Here is a 22,893-nt window from a genome sequence, read left to right on the forward strand (position 1 = left end):
ACTGGAGGGCAGTGCAGGGTGTAGGTACCTTCTGTAACACTGGAGGGCAGTGCATTGTGTAGTTACCTTATGTAACATTGCAGGGCAGTGCAGGGTCCAGTTACCTTCTGTAACACTGGAGGGCAGTGCAGGGTGTAGGTACATTCTGTAACACTGGAGGGCAGTGCAGGGTCTAGTTACCTTCTGTAACACTGGAGGGCAGTGCAGGGTCTAGTTACCTTCTGTAACACTGGAGGGCAGTGCAGGGTGTAGGTACCTTCTGTAACACTGGAGGGCAGTGCATGGTCTAGTTACCTTCTGTAACACTGGAGTGCACAGGGTGTAGGTACCTTCTGTAACATTGGAGGGCAGTGCAGGGTGTAGGTACCTTCTGTAACACTGGAGGGCAGTGCATGGTGTAGTTACCTTCTGTAACATTGCAGGGCAGTGCAGGGTCCAGTTACCTTCTGTAACACTGGAGGGCAGTGCAGGGTCCAGTTACCTTCTGTAACACTGGAGGGTACAGGGTGTAGGTACTTTCTGTAACACTGGAGGGCAGTGCAGGGTGTAGGTACCTTCTGTAACACTGGAGGGCAGTGCAGGGTCTAGTTACCTTCTGTAACAATGGAGGGCACAGGGTCTAGTTATCTTCTAAATCAAATCAAATCAAATTTTATTTGTCACATACACATGGTTAGCAGATGTTATTGCGAGTGTAGCGAAATGCTTGTGCTTCTAGTTCTGACAATGCAGTAATAACCAACAAGTAATCTATCTAACAATGCCTAATCTACTGTCTTATACACAGTGTAAGGGGATAAAGAATATGTACATAAGGATATATGAGTGAGTGATGGTACAGAGCAGCATAGGCAAGATACAGTAGATGGTATCGAGTACAGTATATACATGTGAGATGAGTATGTAAACAAAGTGGCATAGTTAAAGTGGCTAGTGATACATGTATTACATAAGGATGCAGTCGATGATATAGAGTACAGGATATAGGTATGCATATGAGATGAATAATGTAGGGTAAGTAACATTATATAAGGTAGCATTGTTTAAAGTGGCTAGTGATATATTTACAACATTTCCCATCAATTCCCATTATTAAAGTGGCTGGAGTTGAGTCAGTGTCAGTGTGTAGGCAGCAGCCCCTCAATGTTAGTGGTGGCTGTTTAACAGTCTGATGGCCTTGAGATAGAAGCTGTTTTTCAGTCTCTCGGTCCCAGCTTTGATGCACCTGTACTGACCTCGCCTTCTGGATGATAGCGGGGTGAACAGGCAGTGGCTCGGGTGGTAGATGTCCTTGATGATCTTTATGGCCTTCCTGTAACATCGGGTGGTGTAGGTGTCCTGGAGGGCAGGTAGTTTGCCCCCGATGATGCGTTGTGCAGACCTCACTACCCTCTGGAGAGCCTTACGGTTGAGGGCGGAGCAGTTGCCGTACCAGGCGGTGATACAGCCCGCCAGGATGCTCTCGATTGTGCCTCTGTAGAAGTTTGTGAGTGCTTTTGGTGACAAGCCGAATTTCTTCAGCCTCCTGAGGTTGAAGAGGAGCTGCTGCGCCTTCTTCACGATGCTGTCTGTGTGGGTGGACCAATTCAGTTTGTCTGTGATGTGTATGCCGAGGAACTTAAAACTTGCTACTCTCTCCACTACTGTTCCATCGATGTGGATAGGGGGGTGTTCCCTCTGCTGTTTCCTGAAGTCCACAATCATCTCCTTAGTTTTGTTGACGTTGAGTGTGAGGTTATTTTCCTGACACCACACTCCGATGGCCCTAACCTCCTCCCTGTAGGCCGTCTCATCGTTGTTGGTAATCAAGCCAACCACTGTTGTGTCGTCCGCAAACTTGATTGAGTTGGAGTCGTGCGTGGCCACGCAGTGGTGGTTGAACAGGGAGTACAGGAGAGGGCTCAGAACGCACCCTTGTGGGGCCCCAGTGTTGAGGATCAGCGGGGAGGAGATGTTGTTACCTACCCTCACCACCTGGGGGCGGCCCGTCAGGAAGTCCAGTACCCAGTTGCACAGGGCGGGGTCGAGACCCAGGGTCTCGAGCTTGATGACGAGCTTGGAGGGTACTATGGTGTTGAATGCCGAGCTGTAGTCGATGAACAGCATTCTCACATAGGTATTCCTCTTGTCCAGATGGGTTAGGGCAGTGTGGTTGAGATTGCATCGTCTGTGGACCTATTTGAGCGGTAAGCAAATTGGAGTGGGTCTAGGGAGTCAGGTAGGGTGGAGGTGATATGGTCCTTGACTAGTCTCTCAAAGCACTTCATGATGACGGAAGTGAGTGCTACGGGGCGGTAGTCGTTTAGCTCAGTTACCTTAGCTTTCTTGGGAACAGGAATGATGGTGGCCCTCTTGAAGCATGTGAGAACAGCAGACTGGTATAGGGATTGATTGAATATGTCCGTAAACACACCAGCCAGCTGGTCTGCGCATGCTCTGAGGGCACGGCTGGGGATGCCGTCTGGGCCTGCAATCTTGCGAGGGTTAACACGTTTAAATTTGTAAGTCGCTCTGGATAAGAGCGTCTGCCAAATGACTTAAATGTAAATGTAAATGTAAATGTTTTACTCAACTCGGCTGCAGTGAAGGAGAGACCGCATTTTTCCGTTGCAGGCAGTGTCAGTGGCACTGTATTGTCCTCAAAGCGGGCAAAAAAGTTATTTAGTCTGCCTGGGAGCAAGACATCCTGGTCCGTGACTGGGCTGGATTTCTTCCTGTAGTCCGTGATTGACTGTAGACCCTACCACATGCCTCTTGTGTCTGAGCCGTTGAATTGGGATTCTACTTTGTCTCTGTACTGACCCTTAGCTTGTTTGATAGCCTTACGGAGGGAATAGCTGCATTGATTGTATTCAGTCATGTTACAAGACACCTTGCCCTGATTGAAAGCAGTGGTTCGTGCTTTCAGTTTCACACAAATGCTGCCATCAATCCAAGGTTTCTGTTTAGGGAATGTTTTAATCGTTGCTATGGGAACGACATCTTCAACGCACGTTCTAATGAACTCGCACACCGAATCAGCGTATTCGTCAATGTTGTTATTTGACGCAATACGAAACATGTCCCAGTCCACGTGATGGAAGCAGTCTTGGAGTGTGGAGTCAGCTTGGTCGGACCAGCGTTGGACAGACCTCAGCGTTGTCTGTAACACTGGAGGGCAGTGCAGGGTGTAGGTACCTTCTGTAACACTGGAGGGCAGTGCAGGGTGTAGGTACCTTCTGTAACACTGGAGGGCACAGGGTGTAGGTACCTTCTGTAACACTGGAGGGCAGTGCAGGGTCTAGTTACCTTCTGTATCACTGGAGGGCACAGGGTGTAGGTACCTTCTGTAACACTGGAGGGCAGTGCAGGGTCTAGTTACCTTCTGTAACACTGGAGGGCAGTGCAGGGTCTAGTTACCTTCTGTAACACTGGAGGGCACAGGGTATTTTTACCTTCTGTAACACTGGAGGGCAGTGCAGGGTCTAGTTACCTTCTGTAACACTGGAGGGCACAGGGTATTTTTACCTTCTATAACACTGGAGGGCAGTGCAGGGTCTAGTTACCTTCTGTAACACTGGAGGGCACAGGGTGTAGGTACCTTTTGTAACACTGGAGGGCAGTGCATGGTCTAATTACCTTCTGTAACACTGGAGGGCACTGGGTGTAGGTACCTTCTATAACACTGGAGGGCAGTGCAGGGTCTAGTTACCTTCTGTAACACTGGAGGGCAGTGTAGTGTCTAGTTACCTTCTGTAACACTGGAGGGCAGTGTAGTGTCTAGTTACCTTCTGTAACACTGGAGGGCAGTACAGGGTCTAGTTACCTTCTGTAACACTGGAGGGCAGTGCAGGTTGTAGGTACCTTCTGTAACACTGGAGGGCAGTGCAGGGTCCAGTTATCTTCTGTAACACTGGAGGGCAGTGCAGGGTCCAGTTATCTTCTGCAACACTGGAGGGCAGTACAGTGTCTAGTTACCTTATGTAACACTGGAGGGCAGTGCAGGGTCTAGGTACCTTCTGTAACACTGGAGGGCAGTGCAGGGTGTAGGTACCTTCTGTAACACTGGAGGGCACAGGGTGTAGGTACCTTCTGTAACACTGGAGGGCAGTGCAGGGTCTATGTACCTTCTGTAACACTGGAGGGCAGTACAGGGTCCAGTTACCTTCTGTAACACTGGAGGGCACAGGGTGTAGGTACCTTCTGTAACACTGGAGGGCAGTACAGGGTCTAGTTACCTTCTGTAACACTGGAGGGCAGTGCAGGGTCTAGTTACCTTCTGTAACACTGGAGGGCAGTACAGGGTCTAGTTACCTTCTGTAACATTGGAGGGCAGTGCAGGGTCTAGGTACCTTCTGTAACACTGGAGTGCAGTGCAGGGTGTAGGTACCTTCTGTAACACTGGAGGGCAAGTGCAGGGTCTAGTTACCTTCTGTAACATTGGAGGGCAGTGCAGGGTCTAGTTACCTTCTGTAACACTGGAGGGCACAGGGTATTTTTACCTTCTATAACACTGGAGGGCAGTGCAGGGTCTAGTTACCTTCTGTAACACTGGAGGGCACAGGGTGTAGGTACCTTTTGTAACACTGGAGGGCAGTGCATGGTCTAATTACCTTCTGTAACACTGGAGGGCACTGGGTGTAGGTACCTTCTATAACACTGGAGGGCAGTGCAGGGTCTAGTTACCTTCTGTAACACTGGAGGGCAGTGTAGTGTCTAGTTACCTTCTGTAACACTGGAGGGCAGTACAGGGTCTAGTTACCTTCTGTAACACTGGAGGGCAGTGCAGGTTGTAGGTACCTTCTGTAACACTGGAGGGCAGTGCAGGGTCCAGTTATCTTCTGTAACACTGGAGGGCAGTGTAGTGTCCAGTTACCTTCTGTAACACTGGAGGGCAGTACAGTGTCTAGTTACCTTCTGTAACACTGGAGGGCAGTGCAGGGTCTAGGTACCTTCTGTAACACTGGAGGGCAGTGCAGGGTGTAGATACCTTCTGTAACACTGGAGGGCACAGGGTGTAGGTACCTTCTGTAACACTGGAGGGCAGTGCAGGGTCTATGTACCTTCTGTAACACTGGAGGGCAGTACAGGGTCCAGTTACCTTCTGTAACACTGGAGGGCACAGGGTGTAGGTACCTTCTGTAACACTGGAGGGCAGTACAGGGTCTAGTTACCTTCTGTAACACTGGAGGGCAGTGCAGGGTCTAGTTACCTTCTGTAACACTGGAGGGCAGTACAGGGTCTAGTTACCTTCTGTAACATTGGAGGGCAGTGCAGGGTCTAGGTACCTTCTGTAACACTTGAGTGCAGGGCAGGTTGTAGGTACCTTCTGTAACACTGGAGGGCAAGTGCAGGGTGTAGGTACCTTCTGTAACACTGGAGGGCAGTACAGGGTCTAGTTACCTTCTGTAACATTGGAGGGCAGTGCAGGGTCTAGGTACCTTCTGTAACACTGGACGGCAGTGCAGGGTGTAGGTACCTTCTGTAACACTGGAGGGCAGTGCAGGGTCTAGTTACCTTCTGTATCACTGGAGTGCAGTGCAGGGTGTAGGTACCTTCTGTAACACTGGAGGGCAAGTGCAGGGTGTAGGTACCTTCTGTAACACTGGAGGGCAGTACAGGGTCTAGTTACCTTCTGTAACATTGGAGGGCAGTGCAGGGTCTAGGTACCTTCTGTAACACTGGAGGGCAGTGCAGGGTCTAGTTACCTTCTGTAACACTGGAGGGCACAGGGTCTAGTTACCTTCTGTAACACTGGAGGGCAGTGCAGGGTCTAGTTACCTTCTGTAACACTGGAGGGCAGTGCAGGGTGTAGGTACCTTTTACAACACTAGAGGGCAGTGAAAAGTTAATAGGGCTGTGTATTGTCCTTTCTCGTCAGTCCGAAGAAGTGCTGAGGTGTTCTAATGCAAGTCTCCAGTAAAACTAATGAAGAGCTTGTAAATCTATTCTCAGTGCAGTGTGTAGATCTCTAATCAGCCACACAAGGGCAGGACAGTGATGTTGACATGTTAAATTGAGTGCATGCCTCAGTCAACACACACAGGAAGTGTCTCGGTTGTGGGGAGGGTTTAACTATTGCCAGACTGGCATGTTGTTTCAGCCTGTTAATGGATGAAGGAATATAGACAACTCCCTACTGTACTGCGAGAAAGAGTTCACCTAATCTGTCGGCAATAATAATCCTAGTATTAGATATTATACTTCTCGTGTCAGACACTCATGCACTAACGTGGATGTACACACACACACACACACACACACACACACACACACACACACACACACACACACACACACACACACACACACACACACAAAGGCTGCCTGGACAGGCCAGAGTCACATTATTGTAGAGGGGCTGAGTGTGTGTGTGTGCCTATGTGTGTGTGTGTGCGTGTGTGTTCATGTGCCTGTGTGTGTGTGTGTGTGTTCATGTGCCTGTGTGTGTGTTCGTGTGTGTGTGTGTGTGTGTGTGTGTACATCCACGTTAGTGCATGAGTGTCTGACAGTCCTTGAGCAGTTTGGTTTATTTGGGGTGTAAATATGTTGTGTAATTTAGAATCTACAAACGCCACCTTAAATATGTTGCACAAATGAATTGACCTTGATGCCTAAATGATGCTGTACTATTTGGTGGGATATCACTGCTGTATAATCTATTGATGGGTTCATCCCAAATGGTACCCTATTCCCATTATAGTGCACTACTTTAGACAAGGGCCCTATGGGGAATGGTACCCTATTCCCATTATAGTGCACTACTTTTGACAAGGGCCCATAGGATATATAGGGTGTATTTAGGGAGGCAACCTAGGAGTCTACTCAGCAGCTGCTACTGTCCTTTCTCCTCACAGACCAGACTCCTTTAACTAACGCAGAGCTGTCAGCTAGCATGGCAGGGACAGAGACCAGGCCTGTGTCACGACTTACACCGAAGTTGGTCCCTCTCCTTGTTCGGGGGCGTTCGGCGGTCGACGTCACCGGGCCTTCGAGCCATCGCCGATCCACTTTTCATTTTCCATTTGTTTTGTCCTTGTCTTACACACCTGGTTTCATTCCCCCAATTACTTGTTCATTATTTCACCCTCTGTTCCCCCATGTTTGTTTGTTTGAGTGATTGTTTGTAATACGGTCCACTAATTGTGGGCTCAATTTATTGTGGTGTTTTTGTTCATATTTGAGTAAATTACGTTATTTACTCATATCTGCTGTCCAGCGTTTGACTTTTCTACACCAGCTACACACAGGCGCTATTACAGCCTGCTAACACCAGACAGGAAAGAAACGGCAGCCTGAACAACAGACGCGCACCAACCAGCCGACGACATGGAACAGTGAATACTTAGTCCGGACCAATCAGAGCTCGGAATCAGAATGAAGCTGATCGCAGGCATTCCACTGCTACCGATCCTGTTCCTGGTGCTGATCGGGGCACTGGACTGCAGAGAGGTTGGTCCCCATAACCCGGCCTGCCATGCCATGGAAAACTGTCTCATTATACCTGTAAAATCAAAGTTATTTAACCAGGTATTTATATATATAACCCTTTATTTAACCAGGTATTTATATATATAACCCTTTATTTAACCAGGTATTTATATATATATAACCCTTTATTTAACCAGGTTTTTAAATATATATAACCCTTTATTTAACCAGGTATTTATATACATATAACCCTTTATTTAACCAGGTGTGTATATATATATATATATATATATATATATATATATATATATATATATATATATATATATATATATATATATATATATATATATATATTTATTTATATAACCCTTTTATTTTACACAGGTGTATATATATATATATATATATATATATATAACCCTTTACTTAACCAGGTATTTATATATTTAACCAGGTATTTATATATACAACCCTTTATTTAACCAGGTATTTATATATATAACCCTTTATTTAACCAGGTATTTATATATATATATATAGAACCCTTTATTTAACCAGGTATTTATATATATAAAACCCTTTATTTAACCAGGTATTTATATATTTAACCAGGTATTTATATATATATATATAACCCTGTATTTAACCAGGTATTTATATGTTTAACCAGGTATTTATATATATATAACCCTTTATTTAACCAGGTATTTATATATATATAACCCTTTATTTAAACAGGTATTTATATATATAACCCTGTATTTAACCAGGTATTTATATATATAACCCTTTATTTAACCAGGTATTTATATATATAAAACCCTTTATTTAACCAGGTATTTATATATTTAACCAGGTATTTATATATATATATAACCCTGTATTTAACCAGGTATTTATATGTTTAACCAGGTATTTATATATATATATAACCCTTTATTTAACCAGGTATTTATATATATATAACCCTTTATTTAAACAGGTATTTATATATATAACCCTGTATTTAACCAGGTATTTATATATATAACCCTTTATTTAACCAGGTATTTATATATATAATCCTTTATTTAACCAGGTATATATATATACAACACTTTATTTAACCAGGTATTTATATATATATAACCCTGTATTTAACCAGGTATTTATATATTTAACCAGGTATTTATATATATATAGCCCTTTATTTAACCAGGTATTTATATATATAACCCTTTATTTAACCAGGTATTTATACATATAACCCTTTATTTAACCAGGTATTTATATATATAACCCTAACCCTTTATTTAACCAGGTATTTATATATATAACCCTAACCCTGTATTTAACCAGGTATTTATATATTTAACCCTGTATTTAACCAGGTATTTATATATATAACCCTTTATTTAACCAGGTATTTATATATATAATCCTTTATTTAACCAGGTGTATATATATATATATATATATATATATATATATATATATATATATATAACCCTTTATATATATATATATATATAACCCTTTATATATATATATATATATATATATATATATATATATATATATAACCCTTTATATATATATATATATATATAACCCTTTATTTAACCAGGTATTTATATATATATATATATATAACCCTTTATTTAACCAGGTATTTATATTTAGAACCCTTTATTTAACCAGGTATTTATATATATATAACCATTTATTTAACCAGGTATTTATATATATAACCCTGTATTTAACCAGGTATTTATATATATAACCCTTTATTTAACCAGGTATTTATATATATATAACCCTGTATTTAACCAGGTATTTATATATATAACCCTGTATTTAACCAGGTATTTATATATATAACCCTTTATTTAACCAGGTATTTATATATATATAACCCTGTATTTAACCAGGTATTTATATATTTAACCAGGTATTTATATATATATAACCCTTTATTTAACCATGTATTTATATATATAACCCTTTATTTAACCATTTATTTATATATATAACCCTTTATTTAACCATTTATTTATATATATAAACCTAACCCTTTATTTAACCAGGTATTTATATATATAACCCTTTATTTAACCAAGTATTTATATATATATATAACCATTTATTTAACCAGGTATTTATATATATATAACCCTAACCCTTTATTTAACCAGGTATTTATATATATATAACCCTTTATTTAACCAGGTATTTATATATATAACCCTTTATTTAACCAGGTATTTATATATATATAACCATTTATTTAACCAGGTATTTATATATATATAACCATTTATTTAACCAGGTATTTATATATATAACCCTAACCCTTTATTTAACCAGGTCGGCCAGTTGAGAACAAGTACTCATTTACAACTGCGACCTGGCCAAGATAAAGCAAAGCAGTGTGACACAGACAACAACAGAGAGTTACACATGGAGTAAACAATAAACAAGCCAATAACACAATAAACAAGTCAATGACACGGACGAAACAAAGAAAGTCTATATACATTTGCTAATCCTGCCAATTAAAGAAATCACTGAAGTAGTTGGCAAAATCAGTGGTTTTTGTAATGAATGAGCCATCTGATTCAATGACTGTTGGAGCTGAGTTTGCCTTTTTGACCAAAATTTCATTTAACCTTTAACCTTTAAGCTTCAAAGCTTTTTCACTAGCATTCTTCAAATAATTTAATATTGCTTCATAATATAGTTTCATCTTGTTCTTGTTCTGTTTAGTCACATGATTTCTCAACTTGCAAGGTTTGCCAATTGGTTACGCAGCCAGACTTATTTGCCATGATTTTGCTTCATCCCTCTCAACCTCTCAGCTTTTTACTATCATTCTTCTAATAATGTTACTTTGTTCCATAATATCGTTTCATCTTGTTCTGTTTATTCACATGATTTATCCATTTCTACAGTCATTTTCTGGGTGCATAACATTTTTCAATTCTTCATTAATCCACTGAGATTTATCCATTTTTATAGTCATTTTCTGGGTGCATAACATTTTTCAATTCTTCATCAATCCACGGAGATTTATCCATTTCTACAGTCATTTTCTGGGTGCATAACATTTTTCAATTCTTCATCAATCCACGGAGATTTATTCATTTCTACAGTCATTTTCTGGGTGCATAACATTTTTCAATTCTTCATCAATCCACGGAGATTTATCCATTTCTACAGTCATTTTCTTAATGGGTAACTGGAATAAACAATGTCATAAATGTGACAAGTGCAGCACAGACAGCAAATATTCTTTACATCAACAACATATGAATCACTACAAAACGTATCGTATGTCCTCTAAAACACTATATCAGGCCCTGCCTTTGGAACTTTGGTTTTCCTAGAAATGGCTACTATATTGTGATCACTAAATCATATGGACTTGATCACTGCTTTACAGCATAATTCTGCAGCATTAGTAAAGATATGATTAGTACATGTTGATGATTTAATTCCTGTGCTGTTTCTAACTACCCTGGTAGGTTGACTGAACCAGGTTACAGGCACTGGTTACAGTTTGAAGCTTTTTCCCCTAGTGGGCAGTTTGATGAGAGCCAGTCAGTATTTAAATCACCCAGAAAATATACTTCTATGTTGATATTACAAACGTTATCAAGCATTTCACACATATTATCCAGATACTGACTGTTAGCACTTGGTGGTCTATAGCAGCTTCCCACAATAATGGAAATATATCAGAAATATATACGCTCATGTTATTTATGTTAGAGCTGACAGTGAACTTCCTACTAGGGTACACCGTCTCAGTGCTAACTGTATAACTCAGGTTCATAGGCTCATGATTACTGCAGACAATGGCTTTGTTGGTCGACATTCAGAGGACTTAAAGAGGCTTTAGGTTCCTCACATTATGACTTCCAGCACTCCGGGGACACGACATGTAGTATAATGTTCTGCATTATAGTATTCTACAGTATACTACAGCATTCTATACTAAGTACTGTAGCATATTTATATGTAGGATGTGAAGTCATGTCTCACTCTATGCTGCTCACATCAGCACTGTTGGAGACAGTGGACATCCTGTTGGATCACAATGCCACATTCATCTGTGAAGTCCCGAACGCCAGCTGACATCACGTGGACATGGAACAACCACCCCATCCCGTGAGAACCCGCCCACCCCCTATCAGCTTGCAACACAACAAACCCTAGCTGCTGTATGCTGCATGCCATCAAAATATGATAATTGCTGTTTGGGATGCATCCAATCAGTGGAGGGGTGATGTGCCAAATATTTCACCAGGAGTTCACAGCTCTCTGTCTCTGTTTCCTCTTCTAAACACATCATATCAGTCTCCTGTGATAACTATGATTCATGTATTCTACAGCAGAGGAGGCTGCTGAGGGGAGGATGGGCTCATAATAACAGCTGGAACAGAGCGAATCGAATCAAACACCTGGAAACCATGTATTTGACACCATTCCACCAATTCCACTCCAGCCATTACCACGATCCTGTCCTCCTCAATGAAGGTGGCACCAAGCTCCTGTGTTCTACAGTTACCATGACTCCCACTACACCATCAGGGAGAATGGCCAGATGTAGCTGATCCCCCAACGTCAGAGAGTCTGATAAAGGGGAGTACTGCTGTTTTGCTATCAACGGCATCGGAGAGCCGGCCAAGAGCTGTGGAGCAGCTTAAAATAAGTATGTGGAGTTGTTCCACGTTTTCCAAGAGATCCACATAGTGTTCTGGGCTGTGTCCCAAATGGCACTCTATCCCCTATTTAGTGCACTACTTTTAACCAGGGCCATAGGGAGTAGGATACCATCTGGGACACGGCCTGTGTTACTCTGTTCCACACCCTGTTCTAGTTCGCTCTACGTGGCCAATAGTGTACAACTACCTCCAAATCAGTCTCAGATATTTCAACGGATCACTTTCCTAGCTGAGAATAGAGTCAAGAGTTTGAAGTATGTTTAGCAGCTTCTTGCTCAATGTTGATTGTCCTTGTCAATCACGCTGGTTTGAACACTTGATGTTATGCCAATGAATTGAGCTGCCTCCAGTGGTGCAGATTCATCCGATAGAATCAGGGAGAAGAATACTCTGCAATGATACCACAATGTTTCATCAGCAACTATGTTCTACTTCCAGAGCCTCAGATAAAAACATGTCGCTACTGATTGAGTCCAAGGCCATGTTGCCCTGTGTGACTCTAGGAAACCCCAAACCAGATGATCTCCTGGATCAAAGATGATGCTTTTATACAGGTACTTCTTCATTTTTAATCGTCTCTGTTTAATTGATATATTTCGTTGTGAGGAAAGCATAAAACACTACCAAAGTACTAAGACGTTATCATGGAGAATACTATAATGAAATGAAATAATGGCAATTTTGACAAACCACTATTTGGTGTCAGACTACACCACCCCTTCAACTGATAACTGCTAAGGGTAACTATGAAACACAAGCCTTCAATTTAATGAAGATTTTTATTTAAAAAAAAATATTTCACCTTTATTTAAACAGGTAGGTTAGTTGAGAACAAGTTCTCATTTCCAACTGCGACCTGGCCAAGATACAACATAGCAGTGTGACACAGAAAACAACACAGAGTATCACATGGAATAAACAAACATGCAGTCAATAATACAATAGAAAAAGTCTATATACAGTGTGTGCAAATGAGGTACGATAAGGGAGGTAAGGCAATAAATAGGCCATGGTGGCGAAGTTATTACAAAATACTAATTAAACACGGGAGTGATAGATGTGCAGAAGATGAATGTGCAAGTAGATTTACTGGGGTGCAAAGGAGCAAGATAAATAAATAAATCAAGTATGGGGATGAGGTAAGTAGGTAGGTAGATGGGCTGTTTACAGATGGATTATGTACAGGTGCAGAGATCTGTAAGCTGCTCTGACAGCTGGTGCTTAAAGTTAGTGAGGGAGATATGAGTCTCCAGGTTCAGAGATTTTTGCAGTTCCTTCCAGTAACTGGCAGTAGAGAACTGGAAAGAGAGGCGGCCAAAGGAGGAATTGGCTTTCGGGGTGACTATATTTGCAAATTAATTAAAGATAGAAAAACAGAAAAACCTTATGTATAGGTATTCAGATCCTTTGCTATGAGACTCTAAATTGAGCTCAGGTGTATCCTGTTTCCATTGATCATCCTTGAGAGATTTCTACAACTTCATTGGAGTCCACCTGTGGTAAATTCAATTGAATATATATGATTTTTAAAGGGAAACACCTGTCTATATTATGTCCCACAGCTGACAGTGCATGTCAGAGCAATAACCAAGCCATGAGGTCAAAGGAATTGTCCGTAGAGCTACAAGACAGGATTGTGTCGAGGCACAGATCTGGGGAAGGGTACAAAAACATTTCGGCAGCATTGAAGGTCCCCAAGAACACAATGGCTCCATCATTCTTAAATGGAAGTTGTGGAACCACCAAGACTCTTCTTAAAGTTGGCCAAACTGAGCAATCAGGGGAGAATGGACTTGGTCAAGGAGGTGACCAAGAAACCGATGGTCACTCTGACAGAGCTCCAGAGTTCTTCTGTCTTCTGTGTAGATGGGAGAACCTTACAGAAGGACAAACATCTCTGCAGCACTGTGGCCAGATGGAAGTCACTCCTCAGTAAAATGCACATGATAGCCCACTTGGAGTTTTCCAAAAGGCACGTAACGGACTCTCAGACCATGAGAAACAAGATTCTCCGGTCTGATGAAACCAAGATTGAACTATTTGTCCTGAATGCCAAGCGTCACGTCACGTCTGGAGGAAACATCCATCCCTATGGTGAAGCATGGTGGTGACAGCATCATGCTATGGGAATGTTTATCAGCGGCAGGGACTGGGAGAATAGTCAGGATCAAGGGAAAGATAAATGGAGCAAAGTACAGAGAGATCCTTGATGAAAACCTGCTCCAGAGCATTCAGGACCTCAGACTGGGGCGAAGGTTCACCTTCCTTTGTTGTTTTCCTTTGTCCTGGTCTATTTTTCATGTTGTTTTCTTTATTGGTAGTTGGCACATCAGGTTTGTAGCAGTTTTGTTGGGTTGGGCAGGGAGGGGATGGTGGTTTGGAGAGTTGAGTGGCTTCACTGCTGATGGATTTTATGTTTAAAAAAATCAATTACAATAAAAAAATGTCAAGTAAAAACAATACTCTGAACAGGTGAGTGATCAGATCACCATTCTGGACTTATGGGGCTCTGAAAATGCATAACATCAACAAGGAAGACGTGGGACAATACCGCTGTGTGGCCAAGAGCAGCACCGGGATGGTCTTCTCCAAACCAGTCTCCATTGAAGGACAGGGTAAGTCCTAGAACTAGGAAGGCTGGTGGACCCAAAACAGAGGACTTTAAAACAATTGTCATACAATAAAATGACCTTAATACAGCCTAGTTTACAAAGTCTGCATGAAAGACCATTAGGTGGTGCAGACAACTACACTACTCCTGAACGTAGTTGGTGCTAGACAACACTACTCCTGAACCTAGATGGTGCTAGACAACACTACTCCTGAACGTAGTTGGTGCTAGACAACACTACTCCTGAACGTAGCTGGTGCTAGACAACACTACTCCTGAACGTAGCTGGTGCTAGACAACACTACTCCTGAACGTAGCTGGTGCTAGACAACACTACTCCTGAACGTAGCTGGTGCTAGACAACACTACTCCTGAACGTAGTTGGTGCTAGACAACACTACTCCTGAACGTAGTTGGTGCTAGACAACACTACTCCTGAACATAGTTGGTGCTAGACAACACTACTCCTGAACCTAGATGGTGCTAGACAACTATACCTCTCCTGAACATAGTTGGTGCTAGACAACACTACTCCTGAACGTAGTTGGTGCTAGACAACACTACTCCTGAACGTAGTTGGTGCTAGACAACACTACTCCTGAACGTAGTTGGTGCCAGACAGCTACACTACTCTTGAATCTAGGTGGTGCCAGACAACTACACTACTGCTGAACCTAGGTGGTGCCAGAAAATACTACTCCTGAACCTAGGTGGTGCTAGACAACTACACTACTCCTGAACATAGGTGGTGCTAGACAACTATACCTCTCCTGAACCTAGGTGGTGCCAGACAACACTACTCCTGAACGTAGCTGGTGCTAGACAACACTACTCCTGAACGTAGCTGGTGCTAGACAACACTACTCCTGAACGTAGTTGGTGCTAGACAACACTACTCCTGAACGTATTTGGTGCTAGACAACTATACCTCTCCTGAACCTAGGTGGTGCCAGACAACACTACTCCTGAACGTAGCTGGTGCTAGACAACACTACTCCTGAACGTAGTTGGTGCTAGACAACACTACTCCTGAACGTAGTTGGTGCTAGACAACACTACTCCTGAACGTAGTTGGTGCTAGACAACACTACTCCTGAACCTAGGTGGTGCCAGACAATACTACTCCTAAACCTAGTTGGTGCTAGGCAATACTGCTCCTGAACCTAGGTGGTGCCAGACAACTACACTACTCCTGAACCTAGGTGGTGCCAGAAAATACTACTCTTGAACCTAGGTGGTGCTAGACAACTATACCTCTCCTGAACCTAGGTGGTGCTAGACAACTATACCTATCCTAAACTTAGGTGGTGCCAGACAACTACACTACTCTTTAACCTAGGTGGTGCAAGACAACTATACCTCTCCTGAACCTAGGTGGTGCCAGACAACTACACTACTCCTGAACCTAGGTGGTGCCAGACAACTACACTACTCCTGAACCTAGGTGGTGCTAGACAACTATACCTCTCCTGAACCTAGGTGGTGCTAGACAACTATACCTCTCCTGAACCTAGGTGGTGCTAGACAACTATACCTCTCCTGAACCTAGGTGGTGCCAGACAACTACACTACTCCTGAACCTAGGTGGTGCCAGACAACTACACTACTCCTGAACCTAGGTGGTGCTAGACAACTATACCTCTCCTGAACCTAGGTGGTGCTAGACAACTATACCTCTCCTGAACGTAGGTGGTGCCAGACAACTACACTACTCCTGAACCTAGGTGGTGCCAGAAAATACTACTCTTGAACCTAGGTGGTGCTAGACAACTATACCTCTCCTGAACCTAGGTGGTGCTAGACAACTATACCTATCCTAAACTTAGGTGGTGCCAGACAACTACACTACTCTTTAACCTAGGTGGTGCAAGACAACTATACCTCTCCTGAACCTAGGTGGTGCCAGACAACTACACTACTCCTGAACCTAGGTGGTGCCAGACAACTACACTACTCCTGAACCTAGGTGGTGCCAGACAACTACACTACTCCTGAACCTAGGTGGTGCTAGACAACTATACCTCTCCTGAACCTAGGTGGTGCTAGACAACTATACCTCTCCTGAACCTAGGTGGTGCTAGACAACTATACCTCTCCTGAACCTAGGTGGTGCCAGACAACTACACTACTCCTGAACCTAAAGTTGAAGTCGGAAGTTTAAATACTTAAGTTGCAAACTGTATACATATAGCTATATCTATCTACACGCTGTAAATACATACAGTGTATATATACCTATACATATCTACATGCTATTTTGTATATATATATACAGTGCCTTGCGAAAGTATTCGGCCCCCTTGAACTTTGCGACCTTTTGCCACATTTCAGGCTTCAAACATAAAGATATAAAACTGTATATTTTTTGTGAAGAATCAACAACAAGTGGGACACAATCATGAAGTGGAGCGACATTTATTGGATATTTCAAACTTTTTTAACAAATCAAAAACTGAAAAATTGGGAATGCAAAATTATTCAGCCCCTTTACTTTCAGTGCAGCAAACTCTCTCCAGAAGTTCAGTGAGGATCTCTGAATGATCCAATGTTGACCTAAATGACTAATGATGATAAATACAATCCACCTGTGTGTAATCAAGTCTCCGTATAAATGCACCTGCACTGTGATAGTCTCAGAGGTCCGTTAAAAGTGCAGAGCATCATGAAGAACAAGGAACACACCAGGCAGGTCCGAGATACTGTTGTGAAGAAGTTTAAAGCCGGATTTCGATACAAAAAGATTTCCCAAGTTTTAAACATCCCAAGGAGCACTGTGCAAGCGATAATATTGAAATGGAAGGAGTATCAGACCACTGCAAATCTACCAAGACCTGGCTGTCCCTCTAAACTTTCAGCTCATACAAGGAGAAGACTGATCAGAGATGCAGCCAAGAGGCCCATGATCACTCTGGATGAACTGCAGAGATCTACAGCTGAGGTGGGAGACTCTGTCCATAGGACAACAATCAGTCGTATATTGCACAAATCTGGCCTTTATGGAAGTGTGGCAAGAAGAAAGCCATTTCTTAAAGATATCCATAAAACACAACACAGCTCATCACCCTGAACACACCATACCCACTGTCAAACATGGTGGTGGCAGCATCATGGTTTGGGCCTGCTTTTCTTCAGCAGGGACAGGGAAGATGGTTAAAATTGATGGGAAGATGGATGGAGCAAAATACAGGACCATTCTGGAAGAAAACCTGATGGAGTCTGCAAAAGACCTGAGACTGGGACGGAGATTTGTCTTCCAACAAGACAATGATCCAAAACATAAAGCAAAATCTACAATGGAATGGTTCAAAAATAAACATATCCAGGTGTTAGAATGGCCAAGTCAAAGTCCAGACCTGAATCCAATCGAGAATCTGTGGAAAGAACTGAAAACTGCTGTTCACAAATTCTCTCCATCCAACCTCACTGAGCTCGAGCTGTTTTGCAAGGAGGAATGGGAAAAAATGTCAGTCTCTCGATGTGCAAAACTGATAGAGACATACCCCAAGCGACTTACAGCTGTTATCGCAGCAAAAGGTGGCGCTACAAAGTATTAACTTAAGGGGGCTGAATAATTTTGCACGCCCAATTTTTCAGTTTTTGATTTGTTAAAAAAGTTTGAAATATCCAATAAATGTCGTTCCACTTCATGATTGTGTCCCACTTGTTGTTGATTCTTCACAAAAAAATACAGTTTTATATCTTTATGTTTGAAGCCTGAAATGTGGCAAAAGGTCGCAAAGTTCAAGGGGGCCGAATACTTTCGCAAGGCACTGTATATATTTCTATCTACTCAGTATATCTACAGTATCCTGTGTTTCAGGAGAATGTGTTTCGTTGTTTACCCAGTGTGTTGATTTGAACTCAGATGTTTTTTTAGCTGAGTCTGTGGTACCAGGTGTGTGTGTGTGTGTGTGTGTGTGTGTGTGTGTGTGTGTGTGTGTGTGTGTGTGTGTGTGTGTGTGTGTGTGTGTGTGTGTGTGTGTGTGTGTGTGTGTGTGTGTGTGTGTGTGTGTGTGTGTGTGTGGTATCTAAGACTATCTTCAGCTTTCTCCCAGTCAGCTCTGGTATTTTTCTCTCTCCCCATTTGGGGGGATCACTGTTTTACATCAGACTGACCTCTGTTGGTAACTTACAATAAAATGCATGTTAAATCTGTATAAATGTTGAAGGAAATGCATTGGTTTGATTTTTTTAAGTAAATACTTCAGCCCAGACCACAGTGACCCCCCCCACCCCCAGGCCTTCGACATGAAGCCACTGATTTAAGTCTGTAACACACACACACCCGGCAATGGGTCATCCACCCTATTTTCACAAACTCACACACACACGTCCAGCCACACACACAGACCTCCCTGGTCTCATCACTACTGCGATCAGGCAATCACAGCAGCAAGGTCTCTGCACTGAGTAGAGACACTGGGTAGTTGCCTATTCTCTTTACAAAGGACCAAAGGGTTAAATAACTTGTTAATCTTTTCTCCCTGTGTCCTGCTATGCCGCTGGTCAACGTATCCTGTCCCTTCCCTGTAGAGTGGAGGTAAGACCCGGATCCTGTCCCTTCCCTGTAGAGTGGAGGTAAGACCCGGATCCTCCTGTAGAGTGGAGTCCCTTCCCGGATCCTGTCCCTTCCCTGTCCCTTCCCAGAGTGATCCTGTCCCTTCCCTGTAGAGTGGAGGTAAAGATCCTGTCCCTTCCCTGTAGAGTGGAGGTAAGACCCGGATCCTGTCCCTTCCCTGTAGAGTGGAGGTAAGACCCGGATCCTGTCCCTTCCCTGCAGAGTGGCGGTAAGACCGGGATCCTGTCCCTTCCCTGTAGAGTGGAGGTAAGACCCGGATCCTGTCCCTTCCCTGTAGAGTGGAGGTAAGACTGAGGTAAGGTTACATTCTCAGTCAACATCTGGAATACATTACTACAGGGTTACATACTCAGTCAACATCTGGACTACATTACTACAGGGTTACAGACACTCAGTCAACATCTGGACTACATTACTACAGGGGTACAGACACTCAGTCAACATCTGGACTACATTACTAAAGGGTTACAGACACTCAGTCAACATCTGGACTACATTACTACAGGGTTACAGACACTCAGTCAACATCTGGACTACATTACTAAAGGGTTACATACTCAGTCAACATCTGGACAAAATTACAACAGGGTTACAGACACTCAGTCAACATCTGGACTACATTACTACAGGGTTACAGACACACTAAGTCAACATCTGGACTACATTACTACAGGGTTACATACTCAGTCAACATCTGGACTACATTACTACATGGTTACATACACTCAGTCAACATCTGGACTACATTACTACAGGGTTACAGACACTCAGTCAACATCTGGACTACATTACTACAGGGTTACATACTCAGTCAACATCTGGACTACATTACTACAGGGTTACAGACACTCAGTCAGCATCTGGACTACATTACTACAGGGTTACAGACACACTAAGTCAACATCTGGACTACATTACTACAGGGTTAGATACTCAGTCAACATCTGGACTACATTACTACAGGGTTACATACTCAGTCAACATCTGGACTACATTACTACAGGGTTACATACTCAGTCAGCATCTGGACTACATTACTACAGGGTTACATACTCAGTCAGCATCTGGACTACATTACTACATGGTTACAGACACTCAGTCAGCATCTGGACTACATTACTACAGGGTTACATACTCAGTCAGCATCTGGACTACATTACTACAGGGTTACAGACACTCAGTCAGCATCTGGACTACATTACTACAGGGTTACATACTCAGTCAACATCTGGACTACATTACTACAGGGTTACAGACACTCAGTCAGCATCTGGACTACATTACTACAGGGTTACAGACACTCAGTCAGCATCTGGACTACATTACTACAGGGTTACAGACACTCAGTCAACATCTGGACTACATTACTACAGGGTTACATACACACTAAGTCAACATCTGGACTACATTACTACAGGGTTACAGACACTCAGTCAGCATCTGGACTACATTACTACAGGGTTACATACTCAGTCAACATCTGGACTACATTACTACAGGGTTACAGACACTCAGTCAACATCTGGACTACATTACTACAGGGTTACATACTCAGTCAACATCTGGACTACATTACTACAGGGTTACATACTCAGTCAACATCTGGACTACATTACTACAGGGTTACAGACACTCAGTCAACATCTGGACTACATTACTACAGGGTTACAGACACTCAGTCAACATCTGGACTACATTACTACAGGGTTACATACTCAGTCAACATCTGGACTACATTACTACAGGGTTACAGACACTCAGTCAACATCTGGACTACATTACTACAGGGTTACAGACACTCAGTCAACATCTGGACTACATTACTACAGGGTTACATACTCAGTCAACATCTGGACTACATTACTATAGGGTTACATACTCAGTCAACATCTGGACTACATTACTATAGGGTTACATACTCAGTCAACATCTGGACTACATTACTACAGGGTTACATACTCAGTCAACATCTGGACTACATTACTACAGGGTTACATACTCAGTCAACATCTGGACGACATTACTACAGGGTTACATACTCAGTCAACATCTGGACTACATTACTACAGGGTTACAGACACTCAGTCAACATCTGGACTACATTACTATAGTGTTACATACTCAGTCAACATCTGGACTACATTACTACAGGGTTACATACTCAGTCAACATCTGGACTACATTACTACAGGGTTACATACTCAGTCAACATCTGGACTACATTACTACAGGGTTACAGACACTCAGTCAACATCTGGACTACATTGACTACAATGTACAGTTAGTACAGTCAGTTCATTCAGTACTTAGCTACTACATCATTTTAACATACTGCCAATATGTCAAAATAGGCTCAGCAGAATATTCCAACATTGGAACATTGCGGATAATTCCGACCTGACTTAATCTTGCGTAAATGAAACGTAATTCCCTTTATATGCATTATTCTCTCTACTGTACTGTGACCCTGACTTAATTACCTCAAAATTCCACCACCTTTATACATGAGGAAACCATTAACAAGGTCAAGCGAACATGTCGGTTACGAGTGGAAAAATAATCTACTTTATATTTTTCCGATAGAAATAACACCATTCTCCATGCGCTGTAGTTTATACTTTTTATAAGATCTATTGATAGGAGCTAGCTAAATGGGTGGTAAACGGGTAATCTGTTTGGAGAAGTGTATTGTAATTGTATTGCAATTGTTTTCGATGATTCTTCCTTTTAAGATTCCTGGAGACGAATGTGAAAGCAGTTATACGGACGCAAACTGAAAATCATTACATGACGTATTGCGGCCCCTTTTCCTCGGTGAAATCATATATAAACAGCTGGGTCTTTATTCAGAATGTTTATTGTGTGCCCTCATAATTTGCCTTGATGACATTTGGAAACCCACGCTATAGGTTTTATTTCTGCCAAGTTGATGCTTTTTTGAATGTTTTTATTTTATGCCCAGACTTTTTTACGTTAACATTTTTTCAATTTGTATCATGTTAAATATTTACCTCTATCGGGAGCCATCATCTGTAACATCCACATACAATTATTTTTGCCTCTTCTGGGGCGGCAGGGTTGCATAGTGGTTAGAGCGTTGGACTAGTAACTGAAAGGTTGCAAGGTCGAATCCCCGAGCTGACAAGGTACAAATATGTTGTTCTGCTCCTGAACAGGCAGTTAACCCACTATTCCTAGGGCGTCATTGAAAATAAGAATTTGTTCTTAACTGACTTGCCTAGTTAAATACAATTTAAAACATTCCTGTGTCCTTTCTTTCTCCTGTGGCGTCCTTGTAGGATTTTCCTGAGGTTCGATAACGTTAGTGGATCCTATTAGATTTTGTGCAATCAACTGGGAAATGTAGTCAATTTAAAACATTATGGACCATATGTAGCAGATTAAACCTGGAGCCTGGTACAAAGGTTCACGACGACCGGACCGTTGTCATCACAGTTCCATGATTAGGAAGGATTATCACGGTAGATTCATAGGACTACTGGTCAACCCCTGATTGTACACTTTTCTCACCTTCCAGTATTTCACGTAATGAACAACTTAACTTTCAGGATGAATCAAACCGC

This window comes from Oncorhynchus masou, chromosome 11 (genome assembly GCF_036934945.1).
Source record: "Oncorhynchus masou masou isolate Uvic2021 chromosome 11, UVic_Omas_1.1, whole genome shotgun sequence".
Lineage (NCBI taxonomy): Eukaryota > Metazoa > Chordata > Actinopteri > Salmoniformes > Salmonidae > Oncorhynchus > Oncorhynchus masou.